The following is a 16,236-nucleotide window of genomic DNA, read 5'->3' on the forward strand; positions in this document are numbered from 1 at the left end:
TATCTGAAATTATACTAAAACCTAAACAACAATGATAATGATTCTCAGAAGATGGTCCTCGTTATGATCCCAATCAAGTATATGGAAATGTCGTGGATATTTTGATGAAAAGTACATGATTTTTTCTTTATCAGGGTGTATCTCCGCTGGTTTGAAGTATATGATTTTTACTTTATCAAGGAATTCTCCAATTAATCCGCTTTATCAAGGAATTCTCTAATTAACCCCTAAGAAATAATGATGTTTTTATTTGAATTATGTTCTGTTGATGGGACTTCGTGGTTTGACTGAAAAAATTGAGAAAAAATCGTGTATGTGAAACGGTGGTGTTGCTCATGTAACGAATTCTCCCATTATGTTAATATTCTGGAAGTTCGTGATCTATTTTGGCGTTCCACCAGTTCTGCACTAAACCTTTCCACCGGCTAACCATGGGTACGAGAGACGTTTTTCTTTGGTTTGTTGAGTTTTTAGAAGTCAAGGGAACACATGGAGATTTGGTTTTTGTTGGAGAAGAAATGGATTACTGTTGATTCACGGTGATGAATAAAGGGATGTTTTAGTTGGTTTTCGCTTGCTGATAGGATAAGGTCTTCGAAGCTAAGAGATTCAAGGACATTAAATATGAAAGTGTTAAACTTCCGGGTCGTATTGGAGTCGAGAAGTCATAGAGGAAGTTAGCTGCTTCCATAAATGTTTGGTGTTGATTGATATCATATTTAGTGTCCTGAATGAATAAGAATTGATGGGTTCTTCCCCATTTCGATATTGCAAGGAAGGAGAATCATCAAGGAAGAAGTAAAATACTAATAGAGCATTATCCATCGTCAGTTCGAAATATGCACAAGAAATGTTCAACAAAATGCATGACCTAAGGAAGAAGATTGTTTTTTGTGAAGGGTGTATTGGTCAAACCAATTTTATATTTTAATGAAAATTAGAATATTAAAAAATAACTGGTCAAATGAAGTATTTAATGGTAGTTAACGGTCAATGTCTGGTCAAGGTACCAACCCTTAATATTTCAAATGTTGGGTACCAAAGCTAGGTGTTGGACATTTGTTGGGTACCAAATGTTAAATATCCAAAAAAAAAGAAGAGAGAGAAAGTAGATCTGAAAACCAAAGAAGAGAGAGAAAATTAATTTGAAAATGATTCTCTTCTCTCTCAATGATTGAGTATATATGGTCCCAAAAGGGTATTTCTGTCACAACCAAGCGACAATTACATCATCCATGACATCATCCCGCGTGGGTATTGTCCACCGTAGGACCAACAATAATTTCTAGGACCAAGCAGGAATATATATTTTTAAAAAGGACCAAACAGACAGTTAACTAGGCCAACTGAACCAAACACACTCTATTATATAATTTATAGGACTAAATGGTAGTTTCTACTTTTATCTTTTACAAATCTATTTTTAAAATATTAATATATAATTAGCTTTTACAAATATAAATATATATATATATATATATATGGTTTTTCTCATATCCAGGTAAAAATAATATTTTTTTATCGTTGATTTTTTTTAATCAGTCTTTCCAATTATTATTTTCTTGATGGAAATAATAAAGATAGAAATTACAAGAAATTGGATGGGGACTGAACAACAAGTTGTGCACCAATCCATTTTTGAATGACAACCCCTAATTTATGGAAGAGGAAATCTCCCACTCTGATATTCGCATCATGACTAGCCATGTAATTTCGAAATGTTTTTAGAAAATCTATAGTATCTCCACCAAGTTCCCCTGGAGTAGTCAAATGATCGGTGCCTAATAATGCATATTTCTAGATCATTTTGTTGTCTTTTATCACATCCCAAGTGTTTTAATGTCTCATTTTATATCAAATCTTTTATTTTGCGCATATATCCATTAACTGTTTGTAGATGGGGAAAAACGATTCGCTGGTTTTTTAGGAAAGTGAAGAGACGACCGTGCGGACGAGACTCCTCAACCGAGCAAACTGCTTAACCTCAAACAGATGCACTGCACATGAGTGCTTTGAGATCGAGAGATCAATCTGTAGGACTCCGGCCTAAACCAAGTCAATGGTCGTTCCGGAGTCAATTCGGTCACAAAGAGGGAGATGGGTTGATCTGTAGGAGGGAAGCTGAGAATTGTGTGGGATCAATGATGGTCAAGGATTGTGGATGTGTTGAAGGTTTCTGCAAGTATGTGAACTGTGTAAATAAGTTTCGATCGAGAGAATTCTGTGTATGCGAATCTTGTTCCCAGTCATCGATTCAGAACTTATTTATATTGTCATAATAGTAAACACATTGATCCCAGTAAGTGTGGCAGTTTCTTGAGTGAAAGAAATGGGGAAGTGGGAGATCGTGGTAAATTCAGTTCCACGTCGTGCGGAGACTTGATCGATCGTCCACCCACTACTTTGCTAACTCCTTCAACCTCTTGCACGACTTACTCATATTTCTCATCGTGGATGAACACACGTGTTGGATGCCGGCAGACCAAAACCCTAATTGTTATCCCCCATGTGACGTGATTGAATAGACAATAAGTCTAAGTTTTGTTGAATTGAGCATGATTGACGAATTCTCAATGATTCATGGATTGAACATGTTATAGTTATTGAATGATGTTGATATTGCTCGTCTGAGCAAATATTGTAAATTCGACGAATTGTTGAATATTGAGTAATATTCGGCGGAATAGTGATAGTTAGATCAATATTCGAACAACTGAACGAGTATTGCTCAATTCGATAAATTACTGAATATTGAGAACAACTGAGCAAGTATTGCTCAATTCGACACATTACTGAATATTGATAGTAGGATCAATATTAAAGTAACTGAGCAAGTATTGCTCAATTCGATGACTTATTGGTAACGTGACCCAATAAAATATTAATTAAAATATTAGTAGCCTACCAAATATTATATAATTAATGCAGATGTTGATTGCTGAGTCAACATAAATTTATTAGTGTTTGAAATTGCTCAAAATCGTGATTTGCAGAGCATTTGTTCGAAACCCTAATTTTTGATCAATTGTTCGTCAATTGATGGATTACTGAAAATAGATCACTGAGTGAAGGAGGAAACGACCACATGGGATGATGGACGACCATGTGGTGCCCAAGTGCTCGAATGAGCGCGCACCAGAGTCCCTTGTTGACTGGTTGGTGGAATGATGATTAAATGCGGGTTTAATCATTAGGTGCTCGATTGAGCATTAGGTGATAAAACCTAATTATGGAGAAGTGAGGGACCGACCAAGAGGGAATGAGACCGGCCCTTGTTGGTCGTGGGACTAGTGATGGTCGTTTGAGCAAATTCCAAGTCGGTTGAAAAGAGTTTGGACCCAATATGAGCAATTGAGCAAATTAGGTCAAAATCATAAAGATGTGTGAGACTAGCTCCTTGCAAGCCCTAGGGCCGGCCTTGGTCGGTCAAGGAAGCATTCCCGTGTCACCATAATGTCCGTGTCTCAGTCATGAGAGTTTTGGTATTTTCTGGTGTGCGTTTGAACAATATCTTGGATTTTCAGAAGAGTTTGATCTTTGACTGAAATTTTCGATTTTGCTCGAATGAGCAAGTAGAACTTTGCTCGTTTGATCAATATTTTGAGAATATTAAAATAATAATATTTTAATATTTTCCGTGAATAGCCTAGTCGGTCATGTGACCATTTGACTTTTTGGCTTTTTCATGGTTTGGGCAATATTTGAGAAAATATGGAAAAACCAGGGTTTTTGCTCAAACTGGGGAGTTTCATGAGATGAGGGAAATAATAATTATGAAAAATAAAGGATTGTAAGGTGTGGGACCGGCCACGGCTAGGGCATGGCCGGCCGGCTATGTAACCCGATTCCATGATACCTTTCCCTATTTTATTATTTTTCATGAAACAGTGAAAATGTGGAGAAATCGTGAGTTTTGCTCAAACAAGGAAAGTTGGTCGAATGAAGGAGTCTTCATGAGATCATGAAAATAAAAATAAGAAAAATAAAGGGAGAGGCGTGGGGGACCAGCCACGGCGGCATGACCGGCCGGCCGGTGCGCCCGGTCCCTAGGCGCCTTTTTTTTTTATTTTTTTGATATTATTTTCTCTCTCCTATTTTGTGTAGGATTCCTCGTTTGTCCATATTTTTGAATGCTCGTTCGTGCATTTGGGTGCTCGTTCTTGCATCATTGTTGAGTGCACTTGCACCATTTTCTTAGGGCTTATTCGGCAATAGTCCAGACGCCCGATTGTTGAGTAATTATTACTAATTCATGGAATTCAGCGGAGAATGGTTCATGAAACAGAGTAATAACAATGAATTGAGTACCTATTACTAATCCATGAATCCAGCCGGGAAATTCAGGGAACGGAGTAATGAGATAAAATGGTTATCTATTACTAATCCATGGAATCAGCCGGGGATAGCCATGGAACGGAGTAATGAGATAAAATAGAATATTTTCTAGGAATTCAGTCGGTGAATGTCACGGTAGAATTAATCTATTATAGAATCGAGATACGAGATAGTTGAAGCATCATACTCGTTCTGAAGAGTGCATAATCAGGAAACAACGTGCAACGTTGGTGTCCTGAAGGCGTTTAGCCCTCCAGCAAACAATTATGTCCAGAGAGCCGCCTGAATCTATATGCGGTCTCTCTACATAGTCAGGGAACAGTGAGTGTCTCCGACGTCCTGGAGGCGTTAAGCCCTCCGACAAACAATTATGTCCAGAGAACCGCCCAATCGTTCTTCTATGTAGAGGGGGGTCTCTCTATGTAGTCAGGGAACAACGAGTATCGCCAACGTCCTGAAGGCGCTAAGCCCTCTAACAAACAATTATGTCTAGAGGACCGCCCAATCGTTCTTCTACATATAGGGCACGATGAAATGCGTAGCATCGAACGCTCGGCTAGTGGGAGTCCTTTCGAGAAACATATTCATCATGGATCTGAGAGGAATGCTCACTCAGTCAGAGATCGTGAAACGGTTCACGGATCATAAAACACGAATCGTCACATGTGTTCCTGAAGCCGGGTCAGAAACATGTAGTATCATGATTTTATGATTTTAGCCCTTGTTGAAAATCCACCATAAACATTAAGTCCCCTGCTTAGTGGGGGACAGTCATGTTCCGCAGTAAGCACTGGATGGTGATTTTCCAGTGGACAAGATAAGCAATCGAGCTTAATCGTACAAAGACATTTTTAGAATCCCCCGATTTGCTCCAATGGTGTCATGCCCGAGCAAATGCCCAGGTAAGGACCCTGACAGTATGATAGAGTGTCATCTCACGAGCGCGGGAAGATGGAGCACTGCTGATTTGGACGACCGGAGGTCTAGTTTTGGTCGGTTTAGCGTTTGTGGGCCGGGCCTAAAAGGAAAATCCTTGTTTCATGAATGGATGTTCGTTCGCTAGTTTAAGAAACAAACAACGATCCCTAGCATAAGAGGTTTTTTTTTAAATAAAAAATTTGTGAGATTTCACAAAATGGAATAAACTCTCGTTTTAAAGTTGGATGCTCGGACGAGAGAAAAAAGTTTTTTTTTTAATAGACGTGCTTCTGTTAGTAATAAAAAATTTGTCTATGAGCTTTCATGAAATTTTTTATTTTCGATATGTGAGCTTTCATAAATTTTTTGGAAATATGCTCTCGTTTCAAAGACAGATGCTCGCGAGAGGGAGCAGAAGTATATATACATATATTTTCAAAATTACGTGAGTTTCACGTTAAAATATATGTTTTTTTTTGTAAAATCAATGTTTTTATTTTGAACAACTGTTGAAAGTAGACAATTATTCGCGGTGAAATAATGTTTGTATGTGAGTTTTCACAATTATAGAATGGACGCATATCCAATTTTTTGAAAAACCAGTGAATGTTCACACAGTGAAAATTTATGCAAAATCAAATTTTGATTTTCAGCAATTGCTAGAAGAAAACAATTTCTGATAAAATATTGTTTGTATGGATTTTGTGATCGTGTATGTACAAAAACCAATGAGTGTTCACTCGGTGGGAGTCGCTCATACGGTGAAGATTTTGTGGATTGCTCACATGGAAATCAAGTTATTATTTTGAATAAAAATTTTGCTCGTGTTTGCAGGTTCAAGGAAACGAGCAAATTTTGAAGTATTAACTCTTGTATCACAATCACTACTGTTAGTGGAATCGTAAACAGGTAAGAGTTGAAAGTTACCATTTTTGTAGACGCTGTTGTGAGCAATTTTATTCCATGATTCATGTTTTGTTGAATCATGTGATTTGTATGAACGATGTGTTGAAGTAGAAATGTTATGCATCTGTCACAGCCACTTTGCAAGAATGACTGACTCCGATGATGACACTTCTAAAGACGGTGTTTCCAGAGATGACATCTCTACGGATGCAACTTTAAGAAATGGTACTTCTGGGACCTCTGAGTGATGGTGAAAGATCATTCATACTGAGTTGTACTCCTGGTTATTTCATTAACTTTATCACAAGATGATCATGTAGTGAGATCCCGGATCAATGTAGACTTCGTGGCGATGGAAGAAAGTCTTCGGGGCGGAGAACCCAGAAGTAAGGACTACAGGATGTTAGTAAATGACGTGCAGTCCCCAGCCGTTTCTTTGGTGAGTTGTCGATGTTTCCTCCGTCATGAATTTTCTTATCCGTACAATTAGGATCACAAACAAATGTTTGTTAATCTCAGAATTTCGCTCCATTGATCGTTGACAGCCTTCATCTTACTTCTGGGCAAACAATTCAGGAATCCAGCACCGATGAGGGAGTTGATATAAGCATCTCTTTTCGTGCAAGCGACCATGGCTCTCCTTGAATGAAATAATAATAATTGGTGTTGATGTATCCAGGAGGAAATTATTTCGGATAAACGACATATTGATGAAGAACATTCTTCCTTGGAAAATGAGGAGGGACGAAGAATCTTCAAAACCCTATATGAATGTCCCATTGATAATAAACTTGAAACTATTATCATATAGGTACAAATATATTTTTAACCCTAAAATTGGAAATTTCATCATCCAACTGTAGTGATCGGAAAACAATTGTAACCATGTCCGATGATGATGAAATTTCTAGAGATGATTCATAAAAATATTTCTCCAAACATAATACAATTTAAAGGTAATCCTACTTCCAAGATAAAAAGATATTCATGAAGTCGTATGACTTTTCCAATTCACGTTTCTGTGAACACATATGGAAATATCACGTAATTTAGAGTATTTACCATGGTTGGATCTTTCTTGAATTTTTACAGTAGCTCAACAAGAACAACATCTGAAACATACCAGAAATACACCATAATCGAACGGTTGAAATTATTCAATATTAGGCTTTACTATGCTGTTATAAACTATGGGTTTTCCTGAACGTATACAGTTTTAATAAAATCAAGTTTTGGAGATTGCATCATATTCAGATTTGATTGAAATTTTAAAAGAGTAAGTCATACCTAATTGGGTTGAACATGTTAAAATTTTGTGAAAATCTAACGGTGAAATCTCTATTTTTGATAATCATACATTCGTGAAACCCTAGTAAATACTATGAAAACGAAATTCTTTTGTTCAAAAGAAATACCTGGTAACGCATCCATGATGGTAAAAAAAAAAGGATTGGAACCACGCTAATATTCAAGAAATAATCCATGGAGAATCTTGAACGAAGAAGAAAATTGCACGTTGGTAGAGTCGTGTTGATAACGTATTGCAGTAAATTATTATAGAAGAAGACAAAGAGGCAGAGAAGGAGAAGAATTTATATTGAATGGAATGATCAGGTTGCATGGGTATCATATCCTTTATATACATGTAAAGTGAAAACTCTAGGTATCTAGTTGGGCCGCACATCCATGAGACGTAGGCCCTACAACAAAAATATAATTTTTGAAGAAATTTATTGATTTTCAAACTTACCAGCAAATTGATATAAATTTTAACAAAGTTTTTAGATAAATATGATGGACGCATTTATGTGTTTATTTTGATCTCAATTATGTATATTATTAGTACTCGATTTTGTATTTATTATGGCTTTTTATGTCTTTGTAGGTGTTTTTGGTAAAATACACTTGTGAGTAGAAATTGACTCGAAAAATGGAATTTGGACACCAGGGAGAAAATTACTTAAGGCACCCAAAGGACGCGTAAAAGGCACCCTGAAAATATGTTGGAGGCAGTTCAAAATGTTACTAAAAGTACCCGGAGGACAAATGTTAAAGGGATCCCAACAGTGGATAAGGGATAACCAAGTTACTAAGGGGCACTCACATTGTTATTCATACTTCATTATTGGTTAAGGGGCGCTCATTTTCTTTATTTGAAAATCAGTTTTGGCGGGAAATAGGTGCAGGCACGAGCAAATTTTGGATTTGAGTTTTAGTCGAGTTTTAGAGAGATTCAATCCATGAATTTTGTTGGCCTGGGTTCATTAAGACTAAACAAGGTTGATATATGCAATGGATTCGATTAAAATTTGCTGGATCGTGGACTTTGACAAAACAGGGGCATGGACCTTTCTTGGGTCTATTTAAATTTTTGGGAGAATTCTGGACAAGATTTTCTCGGAGTTTTGCTTGGATATGAATTATTATGGATACGGTACAGCAAAACAGGGAAGTTAGTGATCTGGTAACGTACAAAAAGGAAACTTCCATGTTTATCTCGACAAATACCGAGAAGATGAAAATCTCGGATATTCAGCAGAAAAAGGAAATCGCGTGTGAAAAGAAGAGAGAATATATTCTGTATGATTCTACTCAATCAATTAAAGAGTTTATAACGGCCAGAAGACGCGTAACAAGACTTGGGAAGAAATACCGGAGCTTGGCAGGGAAGAAAATCTCGTAACTTGATGTGGAGGAGAAACAAAGATTTTCCAAGAGATTTAGAGGACCCGAGGTATATATAAGGGGTGGTACGAGTCCAAGAAAGATTATCGAGAGTTAGGAGTAGTTAGCAGAGGCTATAGAGCCGAGAAGAAGAAGTTGCAGAGATTCTTCTCTGCTGCTGTGATCAAAGCAAGCTGAAGAACATAAGACGGAAGAAGTGTGTCGCAGAAGCAGGCATATATTCAACTGCAGAAGTGTTTGTACCATGAGTAAAATTGCCACATATAGGACTAGAATGTTGTATGGGCCACTGTTCAGCTATCATCCAAGCCCGTTAACCAGTTAACAAAAGCAGCCCACCAGTCTTCCCAGTATTACAAAGACCGGTCAATGGTCAAAGTCAACGCTCGGTCAACGGTCAAAGTCAGGTTGTACGTCGCACCTCTAGATAATTTTCAGTCATATTGCCAGCAGTGCTGCTAACCAATTTCCAGCCAAGTACTCTGCCGCACTGTCATCCAGTTTCTAACCATGCTGCCAGTTGTGCTGTCAACCAGTTCCCAGCCATGTTGCCAGATGCGCTGTCAGCCAGTTCCCATCCATACTGCCAGCCCATTCTTCCTGTCAACCATCAATCTCGTCTGCCAGCATGCAAAATTAATACAAGAGGGGAGTTTCATGGGGTTTTACGCAGAATTAATCCAGGGCATGGCCAGGAGGCATGCATGTCAGTTGCATGCAGTATTAATTCCAGCAGTTTCATGCAGAATTTAACATGGAGGCATGAATGAGCAGTTTCATGCAGAATTTAACATGGAGGCATGAATGAGCAGTTTCATGCAGAATTAAACATGGAGGCATGAATGAGCAGTTTCATGCAAAATTTAACATGGAGGCATGAATGATCAGTTAATTCCATTTAAGTTTATATTTGAAATTAGGAATTCAACTGTATAAATAGGGAGGTCCTGAGGGCTAGAGAGGGGAGAGGCTAGCAATGAGAAAAAAATACTACTATAATTCTAATATCAATAAAATACCACCCCCAAGGGGATTCGTCCGTGGATGTAGGAAAACCATGCCGAACCACGTTAAATTTGTGTCTGTCATTCTTGACTATTTTCTGTTATTAACCCTGTTTCCATCAACAACACCAAAGTCATCGTGTTTAGTGCTAGGAAATATTTCTGGGTGCAAACATTGGCGCCGACTAAGGGGACTTCGAGAAAAAGGATCGTGTTTTCCCGTTGAGAAAAGTAGTTCAAAAAGCTTCAAAATCGTGTCCGTCAAAAAGTAGTTTGGACGTCGTAAAAAATAACTATTGCAGTCCAGTTGATCGTAACTGCTGCATCGCAATCGTTGCAGTCCAGCTGATCGTAGCTGCTGCATACCAGATAATCACAGTAACTGCAGTCCAGTTGGTCGCGACTGCTGCAGTCCAGATTCGCTGTTCAAGGTATGCAGAAAATATCACCTTCACAAGCCACGAGGAATGGAACGCTACAAGGATCGTTAAAATTGTTGATTGGATGTTCAATCCGCAGCATGTTCAAGTCCAAAGTTCGGAAAAATTGCTTCTCAAATAACGCAGTGTCCACATGTTCGAGTTTATAGTATATTAAAATCAATACTGTCATGATCACAGGGTTGTCAAGTTGCCTACATCTCTAGGCGCTTGAAAACCCTAGAGAAGACCTCCAGAAAAGCATCTCAAAAGGTTCCAGAAAGGGCTACAAAAATATAGCAAAAACAGGACTGAAAAATCCATGAGAAACTGCAACAATGTCCAGCACCATTGCTAAAAGTCCAAAGAAAGTTTGTGAGAGACAGTAACAGTTCCCAAAGATGTTGCAAAAAGTTCAAGGAGAAAAGACAACAGCTAAACTCACTAACCGTTGCAAAACGAAAAAAAGCAACAGTTCACAAAACTGTTACAAAATGTTCGAGAGGAAAGATCACAGTTCGTGAAAACCGTGGCGAAAAGTTTCAAATACAAGAAAAGAAAAAGGAAAAAGAAATCAGAAAAAAGTCGGCGGCGTTGCCGGCGGCCACGATCGGCGGCATGTCACATCAGCGGGTTTCGTACACCCACGTCAAAGTTCAATTGACCCATATCAGCGTCGTCAACCCCTGTTAAGTTAGTTGTTCACCCACGTTATAAGGAGGTTTTGTTCACCCTCATTTGAAGTTATCGTCACCCACGTTAGAAGGAGGTTTTGTTCACCTACTTTAGACGGTCACGTCTAACGCCACGTCAACAGCTTGGACCAGTCAGCACCTGCCACGTCATCAGCTTGGACCAGTCAGCCCCTGCCACGTCAGCAGCTTAGTCATTGATAACGTCAGCGAAGAGTGATGTCAGCATTGCGTCAGCTAATGCCGTCAGAGTATTCGAGGAATATTCCATTTCCGTCACCTTCTAAGTCAGCGTCACCTTCTCCGGCGCCGTTGCAGCAGCAGGTCGTCGGCGGCACACCGGCGATGGTGGTCTTTTCCGTCAACAGTAGGGGTAGCAAGAGCCGGCAACCATAGTCCGGCCGGTCAGTTGGTTTCGCTCTAGTGTATTGCGACACAACGTAGTACGGTGGCCCTGATTCGATGCAACGCGTCGCAAGTTACTCCCATGCTACTTGGTATATTTACACCCCACCCTTTTAAATTGAAGGATATTTCCACCCCGAGCCGAGCCAAGTCGTGCTAAGCCAAGCTAACCGAGTTGCAAGCTAGTCAAGCCATTAGCTCAGGAATTTTCAGCCCCAGTTCGTTTGGCTTAAGGATTTTTCGGTCCCACTTCGTGAGCTTAGCGAAATATGCTCATTTTTGGGTTTGGTCTTCAAATTTGTTTTTTTGATATTTTCTTCATCCCACGTCCGAATTGGATGATTTTTGGCTCGTTATGATCGTATTTCAATGCCTTACATCATGAAGGTAAAATTTTTACATTTGGAGGAGAATATTTTTGGAGAAATCACATCATCTACATTTTTGGAGCAAGGTGATCATCGAGCAAAGCCATTAAAAAATGGATCACGTCATCAACATGTTAATACCGCGTCTTCAAACGGGTGCCATGTCAGCTAATTCCTTCCATACAAGTTGCCACATTAGCAAATTACCATCTTATTATTAGAAGTTGGGCCACATCAGCTGCTCTTGTCCCAACAACAATCTAATTCTCGACTTACTCCACATGCAAATTTGTTTGTTCGATAACTTCTTCATCGTACGTCCGAATTGAGCGATTTTCGGCTCGTTGTGACCGCGTGTCAATTATCAACAACATGTGGGCGCAATTTCAACGTTTAAAGAAAAATTATTTTTTTAGATTGGAGTGGCGACATCGAAGAGTGGCGCATTTTAAACCACCATATGAAGCCATAGCGAAATCCTCAAAGATTGATGTTGTGTCGATTTAAGTCCACAACATGAAATGTTCATGCTAGTTGTGTAGATTATCAAATCTCAAGACACTTATGTTTGGTGATCATCATAACTGCTACAGTCCAGTTAATCGAGCTGATATAGTCCAGTTTCTCAGCAAATACTGCAGTCCAGTTGATCGAACTGTTGCAATCCTTTTTTCGTATAATTACTACAGTCCAGTTGATCGAGATGTTGTAGTCCAGTTCCGCAGCAAATACTGTAGTCCAGTTGATCGAACTACTGCAGTCCTTTTTCGCATAATTACTACAGTCCAGTTCATCGAGCTGTTGTAGTCCAGTTCCTCAGCAAATACTGCAGTCCAGTTGATCGAACTGCCGCAGTCCTTTTTCGTATAATTACTAGAGTCCACTGATCGAACTGTTGTAGTCTGGTTTTCCTCAAGACTGTTTCAGTATAGTTTTCCTCACAACTTCTTCAGTCCAATATAATCGAACTTCTGTAGTTCCATGGCAACTGTCTTCAATCCAGTTTTGATTCAAATGGTGCTTTCCAGTCCCGTGGACAGATCTAGTTGCCGAGTCAAGCTGAGACGCTAAGGCAACAACACTAGTCATCGTCGTTGGAAAACATCAACATAGCCAGTAGTCATCCTAATCACCTCATAAACGAATTCGCAGTAACACTTTTAATATGGTACTATACAATTTACATATTTTCGCATCTTTTCATATAATCATTCATAATTTTATTCAATGGGACACCTACAATGTGGCGAGCATTTTTCTCACGAGGAGATGCACACATTTCAATTCTGCGCGCATCTGGAATAGTAGGATTAGACCCCCGCGCGAATTCCAGATAGCAGACAGCTTCAAAATTTCATGCGCGAGCTAAATGTATCAAGGCAGTGCACCCTTGTGCGATCATTGAGAAGCATGATAATCACTATCTTCTAGGGGCGAGTTGCATATCAGTTCAATGTGACTGACCATCACTTGGGGGCGAGATATGTAACACCTCATGGTCCAAAATAACTCTCTTGGGGCGAGTTGCGTAACACTCCATACGCTCAGGGGCGAGTTGCGTAACACTCTATACGCTTGAGGGAGAGTTACATAACACCTAAATGCAATGCGGAATTCAGCTTCTAAAAATCGAAACAAAAGGTAACCCAAACTTCTTAATCTTCCAACGAGTTACATGATTAAGAGGGGGCGATCATATTGACGCAATTATTGCAATCAGTAATGTTAAACTGCTACAGCTAAGTTGATCGAACTGCTGTAATCCAGAACCTAAACAACTGCTGCACTCAGTTGGACGCAACTGATGCAGTCCAGTTTTTCTCATCCATTCTGTACTCAGTTGGACAGAACTGATGCAGTCTGGTTTTGTTTATAACTGTTACACTCATGTTTATCGAACTGTTTAAAGTCTAATCCCTCAGAAGCTGTTGCAGTCCAGCTGATCGAAGCTGCTGCAGTCCAGCTTGTCGCTTATGCAGTCCAGCGTTGCTCACTCCTCCTGCAGTCCAGCTGATCGCAGCTGCTGCAGTGCAGTCTTGCTCGTCGCTGCTGCAGTTCAGCTGATCGAAGCTACCGCAGTCCAGCTATGTTCATAGTTCTTGCAGTCCAGCTGACTGCAGCTACTGCAATGCAGTCTTGATCGTCGTTCTTGCATTCCAGCTGATCGCAGCTGCTGCAGTCCAACTGACCGCAACTGCTGCAGTGCAGTCTTGATCGTCGCTACTGCAGTTCAGCTGATCGAAGTTACTGCAGTCCAGCTATGTTCGCAGTTCCTGTAGTCCAGCTGACCGCAGCTGCTGCAGTTCAGCTGATCGAAGCTACTTCAGTCCAGCTATGTTCGCAGTTTCTGCAGTCCAGCTGATCGCAGCTGCTGCAGTGCAACTTTTCTCGTCGCTTCTGCATTCTAGCTGATCGCAGCTGCTGCAGCCCAGCTATGTTTGCAGCTCCTGCATTCCAGCTGATTGCAGCTGCTGCAGTGCAACTTTGCTCGTCACTGCTGCATTCCAGCTGATCACAGCTGCTGCAGTGCATCTTTGCTCGTTGCTGTTGCAGTCCAGCTGATCGAAGCTGTTGCATTCCAGCTGATCGCAGCTGCTGCAGTCCAGCTATGTTCGCAGCTCCTGCAGTCCAGCTGATCGCAGCTGCTGCAGACCATCTTTGCTCAAAGCTGTGTCTACCCAGTTTTGCTCAGGACAGTTTTTGTGTCCTTCGCAGCCCAGTTTACCGTAATCATTGCAGCCCAGTCTCGTAACAACTATAACGATCTAGTTTACATCGCTGCTTTTATCCTGATTCATATAACTATTGACGACATATAAAGATCGATATCCTATCCAGTATCACAACCAAGGCCGTTGGAGACCAGCAACACACAAAATCTGTTAACATCTCTACTACTAAAGGGTCACACCCCTTCGCTCGCAACTACCGCGGCTCAGTCCGTAATTGACAACAACTTAATACCAACAGTTACTACTACCTAGTTTTGTCGGAAATTACTGATAGTCTGCAAATTCAAATTTCGTTTACAACAACAGCTCACACATATTCCAGCCGAGTGGCGTCAAATATAACTCGTCTTTTCCAAACAACAGTTACTAGTCAAGTTCAACGCAACTACCACAGTTCATTTTACATCAACAGTTACAGCTCACTCTCAACATCACTCTTGTCCAGTATCACGCTTCCGTTGCAGTCCAGTTCAGCCTTCAGTCCTGTTTTTGCATACAACAATGGTTCATATTCAACTGTTTCACGTCGATCTTACAATTTCAATAGCCTCACTTGGGGGCGACTTGACTACGATTTCCACAATCAACGAAGGCATCTTTCTTTGCGCTTCAACGACAGTAATTTACTCTTGGGGGCGGCTTGATTTTTGTAAACGAACAAGGAAGGTTGTCATTTACTTGATACGATAATAATCCACACTTGGAGGCGAATTTTATCATAGTTTGTTATTACAAAATGGAAAACTAACTTCTTAAACCCGCAACAAGTTGGAGGTTAAGAGGGGGCGATATTTGTACCATGAGTAAAATTGGCACATATAGGGCCAGAATGTTGCCTGGCCACTGTTCAGATGTCATCCAAGCCCGCTAACCAGTTAACCAAAGCATCCCACCAGCCTACCCAGTATTACAAAGACCGGTCAATGGTCAAAGTCAACGCTCGGCCAACGGTCAAAGTCAACCGTTGGTCAACTGTCAAAGTCAGGTTGCACGTCGCACCTCTAGACAATTTCCAGCCAAGTACTCTGCCGCACTGTCATCCAGTTTCTAGCCATGCTTCCAGTTGTGTTGCCAACCAGTTCCCAGCCATGTTGCCAGATGCGTTGTCAGCCAGTTCCCATCCATACTGCCAGCCCATTCTGCCTGTCAACCATCAATCCAGTCTGCCAGCATGCAGAATTAATACAAGAGGGGAGTTTCATGGGGTTTTACGCAGAATTAATGCAAGGCATGGCCAGGAGGCATGCATGTCAGTTGCATGCAGTACTAATTCCAGCAGTTTCATGCAGAATTTAACATAGAGGCATGAATGAGCAGTTTCATGCATAATTTAACATGGAGGCATGAATGAGCAGTTTCATGCAGAATTAAACAGGGAGGCATGAATGAGCAGTTTCATGCAGAATTTAACATGGAGGCATGAATGATCAGTTAATTCCATTTAAGTTTATATTGAAATTAGGAATTCAACTGTATAAATAGGGAGGTCCTGAGGGCTAGAGAGGGGAGAGGCTAGCAATGAGGAAAAAAACTACTCTAATTCTAATATCAATAAAATACCACCCCCCAAGGGGATTAGTCCGTGGATGTAGGAAAACCATGCCGAACCACGTTAAATTTGTGTCTGTCATTCTTGACTATTTTCTGTTATTAACCCTGTTTCCATCAACAACACCAAAATCATCGTGTTTAGTGCCTGGAAATATTTCTCGGTGCAAACAAGAAGTTAGGTGTCGCTCTTCATCATTATTTGATAAAGACTTCCGGTGACT

Source organism: Papaver somniferum, chromosome 3 (genome assembly GCF_003573695.1).
Source record: "Papaver somniferum cultivar HN1 chromosome 3, ASM357369v1, whole genome shotgun sequence".
Lineage (NCBI taxonomy): Eukaryota > Viridiplantae > Streptophyta > Magnoliopsida > Ranunculales > Papaveraceae > Papaver > Papaver somniferum.